At 38.8% G+C, this 25858-nt stretch overlaps 1 long non-coding RNA gene across 2 annotated transcripts in view; it reads left to right on the forward strand.

Moving 5' to 3' along the window:
• Window positions 1-5725: 5725 nt before the first annotated feature.
• LOC122992839 overlaps window positions 5726-25858 on the forward strand; it is a 92915-nt gene continuing 72782 nt past the window's right edge. Inside the window, exons 1-2 of one of the 2 annotated variants that reach the window (XR_006406152.1) lie at window positions 5726-6048; window positions 6133-6193. This is a non-coding gene — a long non-coding RNA (uncharacterized LOC122992839). The remainder of the gene's footprint in view (window positions 6049-6132; window positions 6194-25858) is intronic. The other variant, XR_006406151.1, reaches the window with a different exon arrangement.

Consider the following 25858-nt stretch of genomic DNA (forward strand, 5'->3'; position numbering starts at 1 on the left):
ATCATTTTTTGACAGTTTGTACTACGCAGTCGGTAGAATTATTTGTGTGCAAGGCTTTCAACTCTGTAACATTCAGGCTTTTTGTTAGTCTCTTCAATTGTACAGTGCATGAAGAATTTCACAGATAGGTGGAAAGATCACAGAGGGATTTGAGGGTTTCACAGAAAAGCAGTTGCAATATTAATGAAATTGTGTTCTTGGCTGTTAAACATCATTCGCCTATAAAAGTATTACTGTTCTTTTGTGTGGTGAAACTGTTTTTGTCAGGTGGCAAATAGAAGGTGTGTTCAGGCACAATCAATACTCGGGATGGATTTTGTACTGTGGTGATGATAGTCTGCACCTAATTGACCGAAACATCAAACCATTACATTTGAACAATTTAAAGAAATACTGTTTACATGATGTGAAAACAAAAACTTGCAGGTTTTTTCTGACTAAACACTCAAAGGGTTACATCAGGATTGCTATCATGGCAACACTAATTGATTTTCAAGGATGACAAATGACTTACAAAGCCCCAGTGCCAAGGTAATTTTGGGCAGGCGATGAAAATGTACAGTGGGGCTGTCCCAAGGTTCATAGTTCTTTTCATACTCATCTCTCACATGTGCATTCGAGGACACTTGACTTAAATTTATACTGATCTTTTATTTATACCCAGAAAAAATGGCAGATAAGAAACATAAGTGTTCTTGATATTGTGTTTTGTCATATCTAGCAGCCAAAGATTGAAATCCTGCGAAACAATTTTCTGAAGAAATGAAAGAGCGTGCCCTCCTGAACCCTGGAGGAAAATAACCCCACGGTGCGAGGCAGAATATGAAACAGAGGCACAGAATAAGTAAAATAGACAAGTGCACCAGGCTTGTCACTTTTCCATTTGCTGCCCCCGAGTGTGAGCACTTCAAAATTCTCCTCATCTCAGCGAAGACCTTCATCGTTATGCTCTATCTACTGTACTGAATACAAAAAAAGCACCATATCAGACAGAGGTAATAAAGAAGGGGGTTTTAAAGATTTACCATGTTTCTGTCAATCATGAAGTAGAATGAACAGCAAGAACAACAAAGTCATAAATATACAGCACAAGCTATTGTGCATTGGTGACGATGTGGAAAATGCTGAGATGAGTGTCACAGAAGCAGTTAACATGGTTGTGATATTAGACATCACCATTGGCTCTTGACAACAGCATCATTACACAGTAATAAGAGCACAATCTCCTTCAGAGAAGCATTAAAATCAAATTAGATTATACAAGAGCTTGGCTTGATGAGCTCCAAGGGGTGATGGCTCCCGAGCAGCGGATCTCTGGTTATTACTGTAGCTCTTAGCTGCTTGGGCTTGAATTGCCACTTGACAAAGTTGAGCAGCTTTTCACAAAAGGTCATCAGCTTCCAAGAAATTAGTTTTTAAAATTCAAGTCATTTGAAACCTCCACACCCAGATGGATGGGTTTCCATTTTTCCCCCCTACATTCTATCTGTCAAATCACGAATGCATGCCACTGAATGCATGATGCCCGCAATAAACCACTGTGCTGTAGTTTATACCAGATTGACATTCAGGGATCAGAGAGCATTGTCATTCTTTGTCCTATCTTGAAGTCATTACAACACTGAGCGATGACATCTGCTCAAGCACTGATACAGTTTGACAATTATTACTGCAAACAATCTATTGCTGCACCTTAATTATGTACTGAACTGTGAAGATACACCTTTAAAAAGAAGTTCAAAATGATCATACAGGAAATGTGTGCATGAAAATGTTTTTTTTTTGTCATCGTATTAAATAACTGCCTAATTTATAACTGAGCTCCTACACAGTAATGGAATTTATTTTGGCTGTTTGTGCTTTTAATGTCCTTGTACATACATAAGTTTTGTGCTTGACAATTGATTTATTGATTAATTTAATGTAGTGTTAGGATGGAACATGCACTGGGAATCAATAACATAAAAACAAGGTTAACCTAAATTTACAAGTCCTGTCATATGCAGGATAATAATTCAATTATAGAGCAGAGTGGAAGCACAAAAATTACTTCTTTCTTTTTGCTTTATTGCTGTTTTAGTTAAATATTACATATCTCGGACTGGCGTAAGAAACCACCAAAAACAGAATAGGGAGGAGAAGAAATGGAAGGCTGAGACAACACACCCCTGCCACTACCTCGTGGAAATCATACAAAGCATCCTGCAGGCAGCAGGTTCATTTTATAGCTTCATCTATTACCACACTGTCATTGTTAATTGTCTTCTTTTTACCTCTGCAGGATTCTCCAAATTGGTCCTATCGAATGTGACAGGAGGAAGAGCATTAAGCATCTGACAAGATGATATCTAAGTTCAATTTCCTACTCCTCACCTGATTTATACCTGCAGCAGATCATTTTCCTTTCTGTCATAAAGACCTCTATAAATCAGTGGTGCTTATGGAAGCACTACAGAACAGGGTCCCTGGATTTGTATCCCCTGTGTTTGCTATTAGGAAGCCATTACAGCCACATTTTCCTCCTTCAAACAAAAATGATCAAATCTAATACTGGCAAGATTAGAGAGATAAAGAGAGAAAGCGCTGGCAGAGCTGTTCAGCACAGCCCCCTATCTAAACAATATGCTCTAAACTCAATAAAAACAGGGCTTTTTGCTGGTGACACCATTATCCATCTGTTTGGACAAAATTGCTGTATCATGGTATAAATCTGCGATACAAGTGACATATCCTCTAAAATAAAAGGGAACATTAACTGCTCTATCTTCTAGAGGCCATGGGACTAGCTGGCTATAAGCTCAGTCAAGTGTGATGGCAGTTATACTGTGTTTTACTAGACTGCAGACAATTATACTTTGCTCCTCTCCCATAAGAAGACAAACTGCCATGGCTTCAGCTGAAATGATTTCAAATAGATTTTCCAAAATGTCTGTCGCCAGATTGCTTCCATACATTATTTCACTTAAATGGAAAGAAAAAAAGAGGGAGCAAATCCACAAATCAATCACAACAGCCCACTTTACCAGATGGAAAGACGAAAGCTTTCAGCATGCGTGTATGTGTGTATGTGGTGTGTGTGTTGAAGACCTGCAGACAAGGACAGTTATAGGATGTGCACAGTCTTGTCTCTGCTATGTGTCTCACTCATATTGAAGGATGACATAGAGTAGTTACTTTCAGTGGTGAGCCCGCAGTGCTGTAAGAGAGGAATAATGCATATTGAACTGACCCACTGACTCCTGGCTAGTTCAACAACGAGTTCATTCAACCAATCATGTGCAATCCTTTAGCAGAAAATTGAAATACAATTATTTCATACACGACAGGTAACACATACTTGCTATGAAAAAAGGTAGTCCGTTTAGCTCATAGGACTTGGTTTTACAGTCCCATATTATAATTGGCAATCATTCCTTGAGTGGGGGTCGGGGTAAACACTTCACTGGGGACATCAGGTGGGCACTCTCCCTCCTTGGTGTTTTGTTGATAGGCCCATGCAGCAACAGAACTTCAAGAGGCTCAGTTGAGTCCAGGTTTCTTCTGTCAATGATTCAGTCCTGTTTATGCGGACTGTAAATCACAACCATCAGCAACAGAACTACAGGAGGATCAGTCAAGTCCAGGTTTCTTCTGTCAATGATTTAGTCCTGTTTATGTGGACTGTAAATCATAACCAGCAGTGGGGGTAGGGGTAGAAGCTTCACTGGGGTCATCAGGTGGGCACCCTCCTTACTTGGTGTTTCGTTGACAGGCCCACGACACCTTAGAGGGCTCAACAGTGACACCTGGCCTCCCAGGTGCACCCCTGTCTGCTTTTACCTCTCCTGCTGGCTGATGGTCATCTTGCTGCCCGGTTCTTGTCGTTTCTTTTCAGCTAGAGCCAACTGCTACTTTGCTCAGCATCCTCTCCCAATGACTTGATAGCCTGTCGGAGGGCCCGTCCTCAGACTCTCATCCAATTCAGCAGCCTGGTGGTTGACATGGCCACAAAACCCCTGCAGCTGAACTCCACAGGGAGCACCTGTGTTCTCCAGCACTTTTGTTCTGCTTCAGTTGCTAGATCTGAGTATTTCACCAACTGCATCTTTCCATGGCACCATCAGTTCTATGATGAACAGGGCCTTTTGTGAGGCTGACCACAAAATCAGATCCGGCCTGAGACTGTGATGATTGTTGTATTGATGTCTGGTGGGAAGGTAAGCTTCTGGTCTAGATCAACCTTCATCTTCCAGTCCTGGGCTGTATCCTGTAGGCTGGATTCTTTTCTTGCAGTTGACCTCTTTGGTACCTTTCCTGCTCGTACAAAGGCAATGGTGCTTGAGAAGCTGGGGGTTAGGGGAAAGAAGGCATTGATGTTAGTCCTCCTTCCAGCACTAGTGCCAGTTGCAGAAGGACCTGGTTGTGCCTCCAGGTGTATTGTCCTTGGGTGAGGCTGGTCTTGCAGCTGGTGAGTGCGTATGTGCCATATGGTTGCTGTTGTTTGGGGACCTAATGGATCTTCCCTGAGTTTCGGTCAGGGTCATGGCCAGCCTTACCTTGAAGCATTTGTATTCTTCAGTTAGGCTAGTGATAGGCAGTTCCAGAGCACCATTCCCATACAAGCCGATATTGCTGAGGCATCAAGGGAGTCCAAGCCATTTCTCGATGTATATACTGTTTTCTCCAGTTTCTCGACTTTGGTTATGGGAACTTCATAGATCATCAGAGGCCACATCAGATGGGGGAGCAATCCAAACTGCAGGCACTAAAGTTTCAACTTACCTGGAAGTAAGGTTTTATCTATGTTAGCAAGGCCTTTGATGGTCTCTTCCTTCAATTGCTTACTCTGGTCTGAGTCCTTAAGGCTTGCATTTTACCACCATCCTAAGCTCTTGACTGACATCTCTGATACCATTGGTATGGGTGCTCCGTCAATATGGGATCTCTGGTCTTTGAGCTTTTCTTTTATAATGGAGATTGTGCTGGACTTGCTAGGCTTAAACTTCATCCGTGCCCATCTTATATTGGAGTGAAGTTTTTCCAGGAGTCGCTTTGTACATGCAATGGTTGTGGTCAGAGTGGTCATGTCATCCATATAGGCCTGGAGGCGCTCCTCTCCTACCATCCATTTGGATCCTCTGATGATCAGTTCCATGGCCTTGGTAAAGGCTAGTGGGGAGATGGTGCATTCTGCCATCATTCTTATGTCTAGGGATTGCCAAGCCATGGTGTATGTTGTGAGGCAAAACTGCAGATCTTGAAAATAGTTTATGACTAGTTTTGTGATGATCACTGAAACACAGAAGAACTCAAAGGTTGTCCAGGGGATAGTATGCAGGATAGATCCAAAAGCACTGGCCAGGTCGAGGAATGCCACATGAAGATCTCTTCCCTCCTTTTTTGCAGCCTGAATCTGAATCTGCTTGAATCAAAATACTCAAGTTGAAGGTTACAATTGCTGCAATTGATAGGACAACAAAAAAAATAGGAAGAAAGTCTAAAAAATGTATTTTGATCATATTACAACACAGCATGACAGGTGGAAATATGACTTGACTGTAATATACATGAATTATGCATATACATAAGCTTATGTATATAGGGTATAATGTTCAAAAGTTAATGCTTGATATGCTTATCTGAATGTATTGTACATTAACTGACCAATGGATCACATCCACATCAACATTTACAATTAGCCAATAGGATTGCTGAATTCCAAGTCTACATCCATGTCAGATGGTACCACTTTGTCCTCTCATCATTCTCTTATCAGTAAAAAAAAAAAAAAAAAAAAAAAATCCAATTCTAATTTTGTTGACAAATTTTGGTCAGATTTTAGTTGCCATTTCTATCATAAACATAATTTTGTTTATGAATGTGATGATTATAACCCTGAACTGTGTCTGACCTAACCAACCCAACCAACGAAGGTGATGCGGAGTAGGGCGGGGCGTGAATTTGCCATCCTAGGAAAAAAAATGGCTAACGGTAGCTAATGTTACCTGGCTAGCCCAACAGGTGAAGCAGAGATGCTGCAGTGTGTTTTACCTTGGCGCAAATTAAACGGTGAGATCATTTTAGTGGAGCTGATTTAAACTATACTTACTTTGGGTAAATTTATCCTTTATATTTGACTCTTTTTCACTAAAGGTGCAGCAGGCAGCCACAGTGTTCGTGCTGTAACTTACATCGGTCGACGGCAAAAGCAGAAGTAAGTAGTGATTTGTCAAAGCTATTTGTTTGTTGTCAAAGTTGTTACCATTTGTTTATGTTATCTATGAAGACGTTCACTATGTTGTGTTACTTGTTGATGTCGTCTTGTAAGCAATGTACATGTAAAGCTTGTCAAACAGTAGAGTTAGCTTCTGATTCTGGGTTAAGGGAAAAGTTAAGGGAAACAATGATATTTAGCGGCTGATTCGCTGTTTTTTCAACAATTACACGTGTGAAAGAGTGTTAGATGTCGTAGCAAAAGCCTTAACGCTGGTTAGACCCACAGTCAGATTTGTGAAACCTTTATTTTGCCCATGAAAGCAGAAAAAAAGGAGACTTCACTGATATTTCTCTACCCAGACCACATTAGACCAGATCCAGATTAAAAACCACTACCTAGACCTGTCAAATCTGGACCACAGTCTATGATCTGGACTAGATTACCAAGTCGATTTCCCTGATGTTTCTCCATCAGACCAGGCCCAGATCAAAAACCACTACACCCAGACCTGTCATATCTGGACTAGATTATTATTATTAAGATTTGACAAGTCTAAGTATAGTGTTTTTTTTTTATATATATGGATTTAGTTTAATTTGGTCTGGATGGATAAATATCAGTGAAATCGCTCTTTTTTCTCTTGGCTTTTGCTGTAAATCAGTCATCAACTGAGAATCAGCCACTAAATATTATTTATGTTTCTCATAACTTTCCCCCTTAACTTTTCCCATAACCCCTAATCGGAAGCTAACTTCATGTTGTGTGGGAGCCAGCTTATTGATACAGCAATTTAAAAAAAAAAATTGGTATATTTATGTAAATGTTTAGTAATTTCTCCTAATCTGGTCTGATTACCAAGTGAAATGACGTCTGCAGGTTACATTATGAATGTTACAGCCTCTATACAGACTCAGTTCTTCTAACAAACCTTGTAACTGTAACCGAAGGCTGATATTTTGCCCAGAAAACACTTTCAGAGATACATTCAGAAACATTCCTTGTTAATTTGTCCTCCATCTTTTGAAGCACAAGTATTAGCCAAATTGCAGCGCATCTCATGTCAAAGTTCAACAAATGAGAATGATCTGTGCACCATTGCAACACACCACATACACAATAATGGAGGAACAAATGCGCGCAAAAGCAATTTTTCGGTGAATACAGCTTAAGGCTGTGTTCAGACAGACATCAGCACTGTGTAAAAAGTGTTTTGGTGTTTGATTAATCTTCAAACTCATGGATTGATTATTCACAAGATTTCCTTGATTGTATTTAATAATAATATAATATTTAATAATCTTCAGTAATGGAAGCAAAAGGCCCACTTTTTTGTGATTTTTAATGCACCGCTGAGATTGGTTTGAATCCTCACTAAAACTACCTAAGAACTGTCTAATAGGTGCAGTTAAATATGAGTACACATTTGGCCAAATACCCCCCTATTCCTGAGAACTGCAATTATGTATGGTGCGAGTCCCCTCAATATCAAACATGCTTGATGATGTGTGTTGCTGATTGTGTCATTTTATACAATAACATTTTGGCAGAGTACTGCAGATGAAATCTAATCCTGCCTACTAACTAAGTGTTGCTGCTAGTTTAATCTGTGTTTTTTAACCATGCACAGCTAATTTCTAGTTACGTCTTCGTACTTTCTGTTCTGCACTCCCTTCTGCTCCCAAATCAGTTTAATTTAAATACTTTTTTTTATCTCTCGAGGGGCTGTTAGAGGCAAAAACGAGACCAAACTATTCATTCACACACATTAAAAGTATAATTAAAATGAAGATTAGAAAAACAGTTAATAGACAAAAGAGTTAAGTGCTTTGGTCAATCCATAGCTGACTTACAGTGTCCAATACTACAAAGACACGTCAAAAAGTGACAGTTCATTTATCAAGTCTATTGGCGTCACCAAACTTGCTCTTATTTGTTTCACATACAGACAATATTAGACACATTCCTCATTTTTTCATTTTTAGAGATTGTGCTTGAGCCAAATTGATTTTTGTTACATGTACCTGCAAACACAAACTGCATAATGGGCCGTTGTGTGTCTTTAACTTATTTTCCAGTGTGTTATGTTCTGGTGTGAAAGAATAACTGATGCTCTGCAATTTGAGCTGTTGTTTCTCTGACTATTGTTAGAATGGCGTAATTCACATTGACTGCAAATTGTGCTCGCATAACTTAACACACAGTGGACACATTAGGCGCACGGTAATAGGATGATTTAGGGTCGGTTTATGGCTGATAAGAACTGGTTGGTAAATAAAAAATGTTTATTGTTCTGAACGGGGAGAGGGGGAGACATCGTTTAAATGCGGGGATAATGGCGCATATTTTCACATTGTCTCTCCTGGAAGGCATTCATAGTGTTGCACTTAAAAGTGACTGAAATGGTTATATCGGAAATGTAAAAAGAGAGCTAGAGAGAGAAGTTAAAACCCTGACAACTTTCTCACCTCCACACAGCTGGCCAGTCACTGTGTATAGTGGGTGTGAAAGTCATGATTGTCAGTTTTTGGAAAGTTACAGAAATGGCCCTACACAGCCCCCCATAATCCAACATAGGAAAGGTGTGTTGGGAGGGCGTTGACGAAGCTCCACCATACAACAAGCACTTCAGATGGAGTATACTGGCCGCTTTAGGCGTCTGGTTTAATGGCGCTAAACTGGTGGTAATTGTTGGGGTGTGTTCACTCTGGACTTACCGGAATCTCCTGTTTGTGCTGGTTCACGCTGCTGTGATGGGTGTGTGGTCCTGATATGTTTTGAATATTCTGGCTACACTTCCCTGTCATCTGCTGAGCCAAAAGATAGATAGTCCCTTAAATATTATACTGATATCATATGAAAAAATGTATCATAAAGTTGAGTTCACACTGTTGAGTAGCTACAAGAGAATGTGTAGTTATATACTGTATATAGTTATGAGGAAATAAAGCCACGTACTAATTTTTACTGGATTCATGTGATAGATTCAAATTCAAAATTGGCAAAATTTTTCCAAAGCCAGTTTGATCTGTCGTCTCATATGATATCATGTTAGTAAAAATAGCACAGTCAGGGGCGGAGCTAGACTCTCAACACGGGGGGGTGGAGCATTCTCAATGGGCTCTTCTGAAAAAGTCATTTTAAAATTCACAACTGGCAAATAGCTGATATATCCTATTCAAAAACACAAGTTGTCACTTATTGAGCCAAGCAAGCCTATGTCTAAGAAAACATACAGTGAAGCCACTTTGTTAGACAAGCTTGTTCTGAAGAATAAAAAAAAAACAGGTTACCAGTCGCGTTCAAATGTTTCTGCACCGAGGACAGCACACGGTGCTCTACATACATCGATCGATGAACGGATCCGCTCCATCGTTGATAGACAGGGGAACACACAGACTGTCGCTGTCTATCGCCCGGTGGTGCTGAACATAGACAGGCCAGGTGCACTGTCTCAGTAACATGTCTTTCTTACACGGGAATAAAATAAACATAAAATAGACATAGCGGCATATAACATTATACACGGCCTATTCAAACGGGCGAGGACCTGTAGTGGCATGGACAGCGCCATAGATTGATCATTAAACAGTGCTGATATTTAAACAGCACAACTGCTGATAGGCTATTTCAGAAGATTTTACCAATAATTTGGTCAAACCCGGCAAATGAATACACAGTTTGGCATTCAGTGATATTTGATGCCCATACAGTCACGCAACCATATAGTCTACACAATCAAGCAACACAGGATAACTAACTACAAGTGTGCAAGCAATGTGTGGCCTGCTGTTAATACAATAACCAAGCAGACACAGCGGTCTACAACACAAGCAGCAACTAACAATGCTATTTTTGAAAAAGGCCAGATAGCCAGCATCTATGACAAGCCTATGTCATCACAAATAATGAATGTGAAACAACTTACAAATGATGTTTTCATCCAGCAGCTGTCAGTTTGAATTCAATCCAGCAAAAAATCACATGTAATCCATTGAAGCTGACATGAAATGTCCAATGTCCAATATCCAAAAACTCCACGTTTGAACATGCCGAACTCGAACGTACTCCCGAACTATATATAGTAATGTGAACTAATCCTATAGCACCATCCTCCTCTCCTTCATCCTTGCAAACCTTTCAGCCACCTTGTTCTTATCAATGACAATATCCCTCTCTATGGACAGTAAGGTGAGGTTTGAGAGTCTGGCCTCCCTCATGCATGCGCGGAGATAGTTTTTAATTAACTTCAGGCGGCTGAAACTGCGTTCCGCATTTGCACTGGTGACTGGTAGCGTTTTACGATACAAAATACTGATGTTGGGAAATGCCCTTTCCATATCGTTACAGTTAATGAATGGTAGAACAGCTTCTGTGGTGTTGAGCTTTATTTCTAATTCGCTACACATAGCACGGAAAGAAAGAAATTCATCCAGCACCCGCTCAGCTGTGGACACAACTCCAGCATAGAAGTTGGCTAAATTGGCCTAAGTCAGAGAGACAACATGCATGCACCTGTACTTCAAAGTCAGATCAGGCACATACACACACATGCACAGATAGAGAGAGAGAGAGCTTGACATCGGTAATGATGATGTCACATCACCATTTTAAACTGATTTCAGAAAAACTCTGATCTGGACTTTTTTTTTTTTTTACACTTTTATTGTTACGAAAAACAGCGAGGGAAACAGAAATACAGCAGACAGGCTATTAGCTTTTAAAACTCGCGGTCCCAGCAGCCAAATCGACTCAGCGTGACGGGGGCCCGATTAAAGGGGTACTAAGAAGGATGAATCAACGGTAATACAAACAGAACACAGTGCCTCCGCTGGCGATAAGACAAGAACCCCCTTGGCAGTGACGGGGGCTTGTCTCCGCTCTGCAGAAAGGTTGCATACGCACAGACATGGTCTGAGTCTGATTGATTTTTGACTTTTTATTTCTTGACGCAATCAAGACACACAAACTTTATAAAAATATTCAACTAAACAAGAAAAATGCCTGTTAGGTCAGACAGATTGGGCCCAAGGTGGGCCCCTTTGTAACTGGAGAGAACCGTGGGCCCGGGGAAGCCGCCCCCTCTGCCCCCCCCGCTCGCTCCACTACAGAGCACAGTACAGTACATCACCTTGTATTTTGGGTATGCTTAATAGTATTGCATGCTTTATAGTATTTTAGTTTGGATGTTGGAAAAAAGGCCTATGTGCATTCTGACATAGACTTGTGACCCTCCATTCAGTCAGTTTAGTTTTAGTCTGCTGTTAAGTGCAAAACAGAAAGAAAAAATAAAACATAGGTGTAAATAAACCAATGTGCATGCAGAGACATGCCCACAATCCTCTGTACACATGCCGAATTGTCTTCAGTCTGAATAGAAACTGACATGTAACCTGACGCATGGGCACATGTCACAACAAGTAACATTATACTTAATTAAGAGACCAGCACAAATCCAGTAGTGTCTTTCAACCCATAAGGAAGCAGTCACACACATTAAGACACCGCTACAATTCAGCATTATAGTCATGCACATTTATTACGTTTACTCTGGATGGCTCAAACAACCATGCATGACTCGATCCATCTCTGTTTTGTGCAGATGGAGTTGTATGTGAGATGAATATATGCAAAAAACTGCCACAAATGTGCAAAAAATTTGTGCTGAATTGTAACAACAGTTAAATTAAAGAGCTGCTTCACTGATTTCCATTTTCTAAATGAAAGAATTACAGCCTCTCATGGTTCTTTATCATCATTTTGAATTCTTTGTCTCTCCTCCATAATGCGTGTCTGGATGAAGATGTACAATAATCTACGTTCATTTGAACCAATCAATGTTTGACCCATGGTTATTGAAAAGATACTCTGACTGAAATGAGCCTTGAAAAGAATTAGTTTAACACAGCACAATTACAGTAATGTGAAGATGTAAGCATGTGCTTCTACATACTGTATATAAATAAATTAGGCAAAATTGCAGCGATGGAGAAAGTAACAAATGCTTTGTTCATGGGTTTTATAGCTGTGAGAAATGTGATACTCTGTATTAACAGTATCACCAAAAGATTCATCAATGACAATAACATTACACAATGTTTATTTCCTGTGTACATAATGCCCCATAGAAAAATAATCACACACTTGCTTCCGTGACAAAATTGCAAAGCAATAGCAAACTGTAATCTAAACGGAGAGTGGACATTTGCCATTAGGTGACCCATTCTCCTCTTGCAGTCCTCAGTATCTTTACAGACATGCTCTTATATTATGTAATTGTGTCTCTCTTTCCACCAATGTAACCTTGTGTAACCTTTTGAAACTGCTAAATACTTTTAACACTAAAAAAAGCACATCCACCCAAAAATATAAGTCTTAATTGCATGAATTAATGGTGGATTTAACATGGGTTTTAACAGATTTTACAGCAAACCATCACACCACAAAAAACTAATTTGACATTTGTGTCTCACATTTGTGCGAGTGTAGAATTACTTAGTTCTGCCTGTGTTTAATATATCTCAGTGGGCAAAACTGTTATGCATTAATTTATAATCATTTTAACATCCAAACTTTTAAGTAAGCGTCATATAACCTTCATAGATTATGAATATATTGATAACTTGATTTGGAGAAAAAAACCCAAAAGCTTCAGCCCAAGATTTTTAAGCTCACAATTTGTCAAAGTGAAAAAAATAAATTATACATAACACTGTTTTTTTGTTATAAACTATTAACAATACATGTAGAGTAATTACAGAAATTACAAAAGGTATGATCTCAATTTGGATGGCAGCACATGCCATCCAACAAGTCTATAGACTTTGTAAAAGTCTATAGACTTGTTTTTGGGATGCATGGCAAGATTAGGCATGGCAAAAAGTTGTTTTAAAGAAGTCATCATTATATCATCATCTAACTGTAGATATTAGTACATATTAATATTCGCAAATGATTTCATTATGATTTGTTAATTTATGAATCACTGTAACAGATCATTTCTAATTGTGTATATTATAATGTAAGTCAATAATTGACATTAAATTGATCATTAAGTTTTGATTTTAGCTGTAGGATAAGACTGTAACCCTGAACATGTCGCAGCCAATCCACACATTCCACTTTTTTCAATCTTCAAGGAGAAATCTCTGCAGAAACCAAAGAAATGGCACTATTGGTTGTGTCCTTGATGTTTTAAAATGTGATGGTGGCCATAAAAAAGTCTGAGTCTGTACAATATGATGTATTTATAGAGTATCTTGCTTTAAAATGCTCACTGAGGCCTCTTGGAGTCTGAGATTATCAAAAAACAAAAACAAAACATCTGTGAGGATGGAGGGTGGCAGTGCAGAGCATAGAGGATAGCGTTTCAAAACAACATTTAACAAAATTTAAATACAGTTTTTCAGTGTTTATTACATCGCCAACTGTATGACATCCCCCAGACAACATTCATGAAAGTAATTATCTCAATAAAGCCTAGGTACAAAAACAATCCAGAGCCTCCTCTTTGTGGACATTAGCCTGTTGGCACCACTGTGCTGTGACTGTGCGCCAGATAGTCCTTTACAGGGATATTCTTCCCTGTTGCCAACCATAATTAATTGCTTTACAGTCTTTGAGGCCATAATGCTCATCAGTTATTAATTAGAAATTCATTTCACTGAATAAATAATGCTCATGATTGATGATGAAACTTGTAATTAGGTTCTTGGAGTAATGCACAGGGGAGAAAGCCTTTACACTTGAATCCAGGCTATTAAATACTGCTCATTTAAGGGACCGCTATACCTCTTGTCATAAACCTGGGCTGCCATGGTAGCATCTGGATTCATGGAGCAGTAACATAAGTTGTAATTCGCATAGGTTATGTTAGGCTACCTGCTTCAACAACACCTCATGATCCTTCATTGTACTGAGCCCTTTTGTTCTAGAAAACTAAACCATTCATTCCCAAAGTGTCAAGTTAGAGCAGAAATAACCTGTTATCAAGTTCAAAACAAAAGCTTATACTGTGTTTTCACCAATGGCAAAACAGATTAGGTTATTACTAATCTGTGTGTTTCCAAACATAAATCGTGGTTGCTGTGTTACAGAAATCTCATGGGTCCTTCCAGGCATCATATAGCCTACAGTCTTTTTAAATGACGAGAGAGAACTGTGAAAACTCAAGCCATCTATGGCTCACTATTGATTTTACACCGAAGACCCAACCATTGTTGATAGCCTTTTTGATATATTTTCTTGCAACCACCAGTCCCTTTGGAGTTTTGTAGAAAATAAACCAGTCAATATACACCTATTAGGATTTCTTGATCTGAGCCCATAAACCTATGGTGCACAGTGTTTCCGATGCTCATTGCATCATAATAGCAGGGAGACCAAAGGCTATTACTTTTGGAAGATGAACCATCAGTTATTTAATGGCTTTCTGGAATATTGTAGTTTTAGGACAATTAACATGATTGACCAGCAGCAGAAAGGAAGGTTCACAATGATGCCCCTCAACAAAAAGACTGAAGAAAAAAAGAAACAGCAGCTGATGATGGTTTGGCCTCATCAAGCAAGAATACTATTACTTGTCCCATTCACCTGTCATCACGGGTGGGAGTGAGCAATGGTAACCCCCCAGTCCTCCTCCTTTGCTAACCAGTATCTGCCCTATTAGCAATTTATAATGGAGATCAAGAAGTAGTCAGTGGAGAATGAAGACAACTGTCTGCACCAATTCCTAATTGGCTTTATGTTCTCTTTCTGATAAATGGCTCACAACTACTATAGAGTCCTGTGGATTTTATTGCCCTAATAGGACTCAGTAACTGGATTTACTAACAGATAGTGGGTCAAACAGGACATAGAGAGCAAAAATGTTAATTAATATCAATAATGGCCAATTATTAGTTTGACAGAGGGATCCAAGCTAGCTGTGTGCTCTAATGACTCTGAGCTAACTTGAAGGGAAACACTGGCGAATTAGCATAACTGTGTATGCGCACTCCATGGAGGTGCCCAGCAAACATCTGTTATGTTAGAAATTCAAATAGAATTCCTATTAGTAACCCTGGCTGTGGTTGCATAATCAGTCATTCTTCTCTGGCCATTTTGGAGGCACTAACAATGCCCCTGTGACTGGTGGAACTCCTCCCTTTGGGATTTCCAATCAAATTTGGCCCCATGTGGACCAGGTCCTAACAACAGACGAGGCAATGTGGACTTCAGAGGGGAGCTTTGTGCTCTGACAGGAGCTCAGTCTATCCAACCATGACACATGACTGAAGAAAGGAAAACTGTTATTTATTTGAATACAGCAGATACAAGTTAAGGAATTAATGCTGAAATATAGGTTTCTAACCTGCTGGGACACATACTTATTTTCTTGTGCTCCATTGTGTGTTTACCCATATGCAGAGACTGTTTTTTTTTTTTTTTTTTGAGGCATTGAATTGTTTGCAAGCTCTATTTATACAGCAAATTCTACCTCAATACTAAATAAATGTGTACAGTAATATTAAAGAAAATGGTAAACAGGGATTTCTGAATTCATACGGAGGTCATCTGAAGGCAGGCGCTTCTTTAGGATATTGAAAACAGAAAATATTCTGCTAAGGAATCAATTTTCTATTTGGAGCAAATAATGTTAGTTCTCTTTACCTGATGGGAATTAATGCATATTTTGGATGCTATAGGCATCTTGTGTTTGTTGTTGAGGGAGTGCTCTCTTTGTAATCAATGGTTGATGTTACACTAAATAAATGCACCAGAAGACAAGAAGATCCATCCTTAATGTTTATATACATTGCCATAAAATAAATAAAAATGAAATCCAGTTATCTTGCGGACACTACTGAGTTGCCTTTTAACAGCTGTAGGATTTAGCGTAGCCTTCCATACTGACACTGGTATACAGAAAAAATAATGGGAAAAACAAGGGCAGGACATTATCATGGCCCTTATTCTTCAGTCTGCTTCCTCAGCAATACAATTCAGTAGCATTGTTAAGTTTTTGAATATTTTTAACACATCTAAAACATTTTTAATGTTATATTACAATGTATACACTGCTTAATGCAATATTTATCACCAATATCACTTACTCCATCCACACCCTTTGTCCCCAATAAATAATAATGAATCAAAAAGTAAAAAACTAGTTCTAAACCAACAATTGTTCTCTATAGGAACTTCATAATTAGCCAGTTTATTCTATAACTTAATTGCTTCTATTTTGATATTCAGCAGAATCTAATTCTACCCTAAAATATGTGTTTTATCACATTTTTTGTCTTCATCACCAACTGTGGCTACATTTGGAAGGAAAATGACTAATAATTTTATGTTTAAATACTTATACCTGGATGATATTTCCATCTAACCTTAAACCCTTAGCTTGGCTGATGAGGGTCGGAAACTTGTACTGTGCTCAATTTAAAGTAATATTACCCTTTGTATCTGCGAAATAAGTGTGAGACTGCTGTCATGACTTACAACTCGGTGTGACCTTCTCTGTTATAATCTGAGCATGTAATTCCCTCTAGTGTAATGTCATGTTTGATCAGAGGAGCTACCAGTGTCCTGATCTCAGGAGTGCACAGCGGGAGGTGTGGTGAGTCAAATGGACAACCAGAGGTTCCTCTTAAGGGCAAAACTGTCGTTGTCTGCATATTCTTCCCTCCCTGTGGTTGTGCTTGTAATGTATTTAAATATTAACTAAGCTTGAGCCGTCATCAGTTATCGTTATTACTGTGTGGTATTTGGAAGCAAATAAAAGTCCTGATGATATGACTGATTCTTTAATTTACAGTTATGAGGTGGCGTCTACATGAAATCAAAATTTAAGTTTGTGTTTGGCAGAAAAATTTTGTAAACTCTCAAAACATTGGCTGCAATGTTTCTTTGAGCATTTAAATTTACTTATTTATCTATTAATTTATTTGGTTGTAGATTTTATTTGGTTGTGCTCTTTGCAGACTTGCCAAAAGTATTTTTTTCATATTTGAATTAATATCTGTGTCCTGAATTAATATCTGTTTGTTAATAAAAAGCAACATATGTCTGGTGCACAGTGCTGCATCCGACAGATTTGGGCACAGTATACATGACTGGGCGACTCCATGGTTGTATATATGAAATAGCTTCAGTTTTACGCTCCTCTCCATTCCATGGCCTCCGGTGTATAAATTTAGTTGATTGTTTTCGTTTCCCTTTCTTAATTCATTGCAGTCGGATTCCTCTTTGATGCAGTTCTGTTGTCCCCCAAACAATTGAAGTGGAGACAATGGAGGCATAATGATAGATCCGTGTACCCACCATCTGTAAGAGCAGCTGCTCCCTTGCATCTGTACAATATGCTGGAGCGGGGAGCCTCAGTAATCTGCATAATAAGGAGAGGGCTTATCTCAGTCTAGTTAATAATCACAAGCAATCGATGCACTTCATTCCCTCACTCTTGACTGATGAAAAAAAAAAAGCAGCAAAGTTTTGGTATGTTTGCCGTGTCCTCCAGATAGGCAGGGGTCACGGCGTAATGCCAAGCTGTTGATTTTGCCTGGAGCTACAGATTTAGTCTGCACTCAATTTCATCTTTTCATGAATACCATAATTACAGCAGGACGCTCTGAGTTATCATACTGCTTCTCCCCTCGTCACTCCCTTATAGGGTTTATAGCCTCTCTTGCAATGCTGGACCCCATATCAGACTTGGGCGTATGACTCACAGTCTGTGATGAACATATAGCTTGTGTAGTGTTGATAAGAGTCTCACCCTATAAGCAATATTCTCACACTGGATGGAAGATTGGCCCTGTAAAACACACAAAAAAAATTCATTGGAAATTTAACCTCCTGTCTGAAATGCCTTCTTAGACCCCACTACCATGGCTGTAACACAACTGTAGAAAGTTGTTTTCTATAGAAACATTTATCTCTTTGATTTCAGAATATTTTTTGCTGCCCACAAGCTTATTGATTTGTTTGTTTGACTGTAGACTAAATTATGAGTTCATTACTAATAGATTATTTTTTCCATTATAAACCACCTACTTTAGTGAAGAGGTGCAAAAATATGTCCAGAATTTTTTAACATGAGGAGTTGATTTGACCATAAACAGTTTTCATACATGATCATACATTCACTGAGCAGCCCTATAGATTCGACTGGAAGGTTTGAAAGTCAATGTTTGGCTTAAATACTTGTTGACAATCTGAGAGCACACAATCTATCCATTGAATGGTCTTTTTGTGTGTTGTTCACATATGACATCGAACATTTCTCCGTACCATTTAATAAATGCCTTTGGGTTTTGAGAATCAGTATATTATTATTTTCTTAAACAACCCCCTATTTATTACACTTGGTAATGGCTCCTAAGTGGACACTAAATTGATTGGATGGAAAGTATACAATAATATTGATCAACAAAGTTTCCCCTTGGTATTCTCTTGTTAAATATGCTCATTAAATCAAGTCTGTTTAATCCGCTGCAGTGTGAATAAAGTAAAATGCACCAAAAAGTGAATATGCCTCTGTTTCTCATGTTTTCATGTCTTTTTCCATTGAAATAGACTCAGTGCTGTTTGAGAAAAGCATGTTGTATGTCTCACAGAGGCATTTTAATTATTTGTATAAGTGGCCGTTTAAAAAATGTTAATCATAAATTGTGGAAAATATGTCTACTTTGTTTATTTATCATTTACATAAATGCAGTCACACTGTTTTTATTTACTGATGCTGCATGAATGGATGGATTTTTATACAGCCAGGAATATATAGTGTGCCTTAAAAATTGCCAACCACTTCCCATGGTTCTTGATCCTGCTAATTAAGCATGCATAATGTTTCTCTCCCAGCTGCTAGGCTTCTGAAACGCACGAGGCAGGTGTATTGAGCCCCCCAGTGAGGCTCGAGAATGAGAATGGTATACGAAGAAGTGCAGGTGTGACATGTTAGGAGGAGTCCAGGTGCTTATTGAGTTATCAGAGGCAGCCACTGCACGTTTGATTTATCACCTGGGGTTTAGCATTGCCATATCTGAGGGGCTATATATCAGACAACAAAATAAAATGTTCAGAAAATTACCTGCTGCAGTGCTGCAGTCGTGATAACTTACATCTAGCACACTGTCGGATGTAGTGTGACACCTACTGACACTGCATGTGAAAAACTGACATTGCTTATTGAACTTGTATAGTGACAACACACACTAAATCATGAATGCAAAGCCTTTAGCCAAACCAGCAATTCACCTTGAATTCACCCTTTTAGTGTTATGATTTGTCACTGATTTGTGGTATATGGTTTGTTTGTCTGCACTCAAGTTACGGTAGAGCTATGCTGGAACATGAGTCTCGTTGAGAGTGCATTAAGACCAATTAAAATATGTTTGAACGTCTCATAAACCACATCCATTAGAAGTAGTCTTGGGGTACTCATCGTACAATGTGTGCTCTTTGACATGAATGGCATGCTTACCGCTGCATTCTCACAATGAGCCAGCCAGTCTCCATGAGCACATAAAAGGTACCCAGATTTATGGGGGAGTTTTTATCCTAGACTCAGGCACCATTTGATAAACAAGCACTCTTTGCTTGAGGCTAAATAATACTCTTTGAGGTCCTGATTTACAATGCTGTGAAGGATCCATTTGTGGTTCAGCTCTGAGGCATGCACCTCTGTGATTGGTCATCCGTAAGTTCAAAATTTGGGCTCAGATCTACAGCTCACGAGCTTGAGGATTTCTAAATGGACAAATGCATAAATGGTGGCGGGTTCTTATTCAGAGTTAATAGATGAAGAGAAATGAACTTTTTAGAGATGTAAAAGGCTCTTAGATTTAACAAAATCTTCCCCGATTTCCTCTGATTGAGGCTAAAACTGAGGCAGCGTGCAGCCAATCTAATATCCCTGGCTTTTTAAAAGGGAACTCATTGGGGTATTGGTCCACTACATGGACTCCTAAGAGATCTGATTAAAGGGAAATCCTTCAATGTTTTACCCTCACCTTCTCCATAATAAATCAGAGGCACATTGCAAATGCCAAAATTCATCTCGCATTGCCCAGCTTGACATAGGAAAAAATCAAGCTTCCAGTAAAGGGGATGGATTCTTATAAATACTAATTGTACATTGCCCTTTTTCAGATTTATCATGCATAACTTTTTTTCCCATAACTTAAAATATATGAGGTTTTACTTGAGCATACAGATAGCACTCTATGGCCAGCCTTTATAACATTTGATAATTGTTCAGCTGATGTTTTATATATAAATGCAGTCCAGGTCTGAATATTGTGTCTTTGTTACATATGAAAAAAATAGTAATTTTAGAAACATCAAATTGAAAATGTTTTTTTTTTTTAAATGGAGCATTATTAAAGTGTTTATTTAGTGTGCATATTCAAATCGCCACATTGCCTACCAGTGCTTAAAAAAAAAAAGACCATACAGTGTGAAGTATACTGTAAGACTTAAATTATAGATCATGGTAGTAAGTATTTAAATAAATCATTTCCTGAAGTGCATGGGGTCCAAGGTTAAGACACAAGCAGTAAACTACTGTAAAATAAATTCAAGTTAAGTTGCGAGCACACTTGAAAAGAAGAACAAGCAAATTCTCCATTGCTGACATGCACAGGGTCGTGTGTTTACAAGCTCTTGGTGCATGACAGAAAGTTCTTCAGCTTGGATATTAACCAGTGAATTAACTGCTAATGATAGCATCAAGTTTCATTAATGAAAAAAAATCACAGATCATTTACCTCATGAGGATTGCTTGTAAAGAGATACAAACGAGATAGACTGATCTAATCAGTTTTCACGCATAATATTTTAGGTTTTATTGTAGTGACATTAAAACATAAAGATGTGGCTTTGCTTTTGATATTTTTTGCATTATGTTGAACATTATGAACACTGAAGCCTTGTTGCGAAAGGTTCTGGCCCTTTTTCAACAGAGCCCGACCTATATATATCGCAGCCCTCTCATGTTGCAGCCTATACATCAGACTCTCCCTTTACAGACCTTAACTTTAAAGCCTCGCACCTCTCTGTGCTATTTTTATCCTCATGTCAAATGTCACTAGCATATCTTCCCTGCTTAACCTGCCTCATTTAGCTGCAGTTGTTAAAAGAAGTTCAACACCTGAGCAAAAACAAACTAACTGGCCAACTTTGGCTTGTTTGGTAGTTTATAGACATCAAACGCTGTCATTGCAGTTCAAATACATCTACTTTAAGTCTTGTCTTTTTATTTGATGTTTATGGGGTTGCGAGGAGGCCATGACATTGTTGGGTCATATTTTGACACATTAATTGGACTAAGGGTTGTTCATCACAGCTGTTGGGAAATTAAGAGGAGATTGAAAGCCCCTGATGTCTTGTAATTACTGTTTCATGTTGTGTAGCCTCACTTACGAGCAGCAGCGCTCTCTGATAAATGGGCAATAAAAGCAATAATATAGCGACTACCATACAAAAGAGTTAAGAGGGAAACGGCTCCTTTCACGTCAGAAGTTGCGGTTAAGAGGAAGCAATTCAATTAGCGTCGGTTAGAAATTAATACAAAGTAATATTTTAATACTCAGTCCGATTCAGTAGTAACGTCAAAATAGAATTATATGGGTGACACTGCTGTGACCTCAATCAAGTATTAAGATAATTAAACACAATTTTGACAGTGAGGCAGCATGCTTAGCAAAGGAAATGTTCCGCCCAGTGTGTTTCAGGCCATGTTCCAGAGAGGGGGGGACTGCATTCAAAACAAACCGCTGTCCTTGATATCAGCTGGTTAATCCTCTCCTTTTAGTGGCTTTATTGGTTCATTCAAGAGGGTCTGTTGACATTCCCCCTGCCCTGTTAAAAGGCGACTGCATCTCAAGTGAAATCTGGAGTGTTCTTTACACAGGCGGGGAGCCCCATGTGGCTCCTGCCTCCCAGTGGGCCTGTGATTTTCCTGCTTTAAGTGTCTACTGTCAACACTAATTTGTCCCACTCCTCCTCCGCCCCCTCCGGAGGGGGACACTCTCCTAAAGTTTTAATAAAAGATCTGCTATAACTCCCTGTTTTCAGGGGGTGAGACAAGAGCTTTAAAAGCCACAGAGGCAATAAGATGCCAGGTAATGATTACAAGGCTTGAACAGAAGCAGTTACCAATACCACATACTGTTTTACACAGCACACTGCAAGTGTGTGCTTCAGCTAAAGGCTGTCTTTACAGGAGTCATCTACAAAACAGAGATGTACTCTCAGCCTTAAATTATCGGAAATGAAAAGCAAAGATTTCTTTTTTGTAGACTGTGATTTAAATGACATAAAAAAAGAAATTTATATGGTTTAAAATCTTGAACATTGTGTGAATGTCGTTCTGTTTGTTCTTCCAAAAACACTTCAATCCCTGATGCCAGTAGAAAATGCTTTTGTTTTGTAGTGTGTAAAAGTCTATATTAGATGCAACTCATTTTTTGAATCACTTACAATGATCAAAGAAACCAATTCTCAAATTATTGTTGTGTAAAAACTTGTTTAAAAGTTACTGTTTATTTTTTCATTTTATTTACTCTGTGTGACTTAATGTGTCTCTCTGCACTCTGTTTGTGTCCTAATACAAACTGAAAATGTGTTGTAGCCCAGTAAATCCCTTTGTGCGTTTTCATTTATCCATTTTTCCTCAGGGTTAATAAGAGCAGCATGATTGCAAATAATAGTTTCTGACATGTTTTTCTTGAATACAATTTCAGAGCTCGACGAAGTAGATTGCTCCATTTCATTTATCTGCCTTTGATGTCTAAAGGAAAATCAATGTAAAAAGTAATTTCTCTCCTGCCATTTAACCAAATTCCCATCCACCTGAATGATAGGTCCCTGGGAAAGCAGTCAGGAGACTTTCTTTTCAATTATCCCTGACTTGTTTACATAGTGTTTTGTGCACTGGACTAGATGTGAACATACAAATCTCATATGGGTTCTGCTGTTGTTGAGGAAGCTAAATACAATTTCACTTCTAAGGTAGGCAAGAACCATGTAGGAAATTGTTCAATATCTTTGTCGAAGGCCAATTTTCACTGCATTGTTTTGTCGCATAGTGTATTGTAGGGTTATGGTAATGTAATATGCATAATTCATACACCTAGGGCCCCCTCCTCATTTTTGATTCTGCTGTCCTGCCTGTTCATCTGAAGCTGAATTAATGCTACATTGTCCATTAGGCGGCCATAACACAGGGCAATACTGTCACACACTGTGGTTGGACTGAAATTCCCTTGAGGCAAATGGTATTCTTCATTTTTCCATTTTTGTATACAGGCTATACAAGTATTGCTTTGCAAAACACCACATTTCTCATTTTGGGTCAAGACTGATGCGTTTTAGACTCATACAGCGATTATAATTCTCCGTTGTAATTGGAAGCAGCATTTTCATGAGGAACTGAATGTTTTTGCACCAATCCAAAATCCACATTGCTTTTGTGCTGTGTTTTTTAGCTTGTCCTATTCTCAGGTGGATCAGCGGCTGTGAGAGCACAAAGAGAGAGCGTTAGATATGGCTTGTTATCCTCTCCAGGGTTCACTTAGAGAGCCCCAGACTGCTGCAGTTGTGACCTTCATAAGGCACTGTCTCCCTGCTGGGAACACACACACACACCAAGCACATCCACTCCACAGCCAGCACTCATTGGGTCATGATGGGGCTAAGCAGCCCCATTAAAGCATGCTCATCTAGGCTGGGATCACGTGCACAAAGCGTAAAGATGGACTCTAGCCAAGAGGTCCCGAGCACTTGGTTTCTTGTTCGACAGCCCAAGTGTACTGTACTTTAAGCTGCAGGAAGTGGTGTTGTAGTCGTAAGATACACTAAATTAATGTTCTTTTTCAAAATGCTATATCTGTGTCATCTTTTTCTCAGGATACCATTCTTGTGATGTTTCGGGCTGAGCTCAGTGTATTATAAATCCATTTTTTGGACATGCTGTGGTCAGTTTAATGATCATTATGTGGCTCAGATGGAAAAACAAGGGAATAAGGTGAATCAATGATCGATTTTACAACGTGACTTGATTCATGGGTAGTGCTGTGATAAATGGCCGTCTTATCGAGCTTGAGAGTAACTGTTGTGAAATAAATTTGTATGTTGTGAAAGAGAACTCATAAGATAGGCCATTTGGCTTTGCTTTCAGTAGTTTCATTAGTTGTTTAACATCCATTAGTGCACTTTGCTGTTCAGGAGAACATAATGTTTTAGCTAATGACAACAGATTATACAGCAGTTTGCAGTGTAAAGGTAACTATGAAACATTTCAGATATTCATTATGGAAGCTGCAGCTGTGCCCTCCAAAATCTTTTGAGATCCAGATTTTAAATCCCCAAGCACCACATCTCCCAATGTTTTTTTTCCCCCTTTTTTATTTAATTAGTCAAATGAGATACAGAATTGCTTTTCTCATTGTGGTATGTAGCTTCTGTGGCAGCTCTGTAAGAACACGGGCATGTATAATATCAAGCAGAGGATCTGTCTTTGATTCTGGCTGATGGGAGGGCGAGCTTCACCTAAAGGTACTGAAGCAAAGAAATAATGGTATACTACACTGCTTGTGAAAAGCAATAGGAGAACGGAGGGGGGTTCACATTAAAAGTGTCTCTCTAGGTAGCTGACATGACGCGACTAGTCAGACGTAAATAATGACAGACGGAAACTATCATGAGGTCTGTGAAGCATCCGCGTGCTGCCATCATTTTCTGTCTAACCTTGCATTGCCAGCAGCTCACCAGCTCTGGAGATCATTTAAAAAACAGACTAACGATGCTGCCAGACCTAACACCAGTCACAAGGATTTGCATGAGTTTAGATCAGCTAAATAGATTTTTATTTCAGCCATAGGTGATTCCTCCCACACCCCCTTTAGCATTGATTTGCCATCATTTAAATTCATATATAATTTTCAATAATTCATTTAAGATATAGTTTTTAATCACATCATTTTTATAAGGCTTTTCTTGTGCTGTTTTAAAGAGGAGTGTGTTGCTTTTCTGTTACATGTATGTTCGCAAAACTACTGCTGATGAGGTAAATAGGGTTCATTTTTCTCTTTAAGTGGATATGTCACATTTTGAGTGAGGGTAAAATGATGATACAAGAGGACTAAAAGTTAATATCAATTCATTGAATGACCTGGTGCTTTTTAATTATATTCTGCTCATATGACATACAGTAGGGCCTCTACTTGTAAATCAAATTTAAATCAGGTACTACGAAGGGCACAATTAAGAAAGATGGGCCTAATTCTAAAATGTTTATTTTTGCATTGCATGGCAAGAGATGAGCAAAGTCATTTAGTTTGGACAGAAGGTTTTTCTTCACACTGATGCACCGACCCACGACATCTCTAAAATAACATTCCTATAATTGCTCCATGGCTATAATACCTTTATAGTGTTTTTATATTTATTATTATGTCATTCATTTTGAACTTCATCCACTAGGCACATGACCATATTTCATGTGGACAATATGTATGTGATATGTTGCATTTAAGTGATATGAAAAATAATTTGAATATCTGCATAGACTCTCATTTATTGTGTCAGCTCACTGGTTCCTCAGTAGAACACAATAACAATGCAAAACAAGAGCCCATTCTGCTATATAATTAAATCATCTTTGGGGACATGTTTTGC

This window comes from Thunnus albacares, chromosome 11 (genome assembly GCF_914725855.1).
Source record: "Thunnus albacares chromosome 11, fThuAlb1.1, whole genome shotgun sequence".
NCBI classification, from domain to species: Eukaryota; Metazoa; Chordata; class Actinopteri; order Scombriformes; family Scombridae; genus Thunnus; species Thunnus albacares.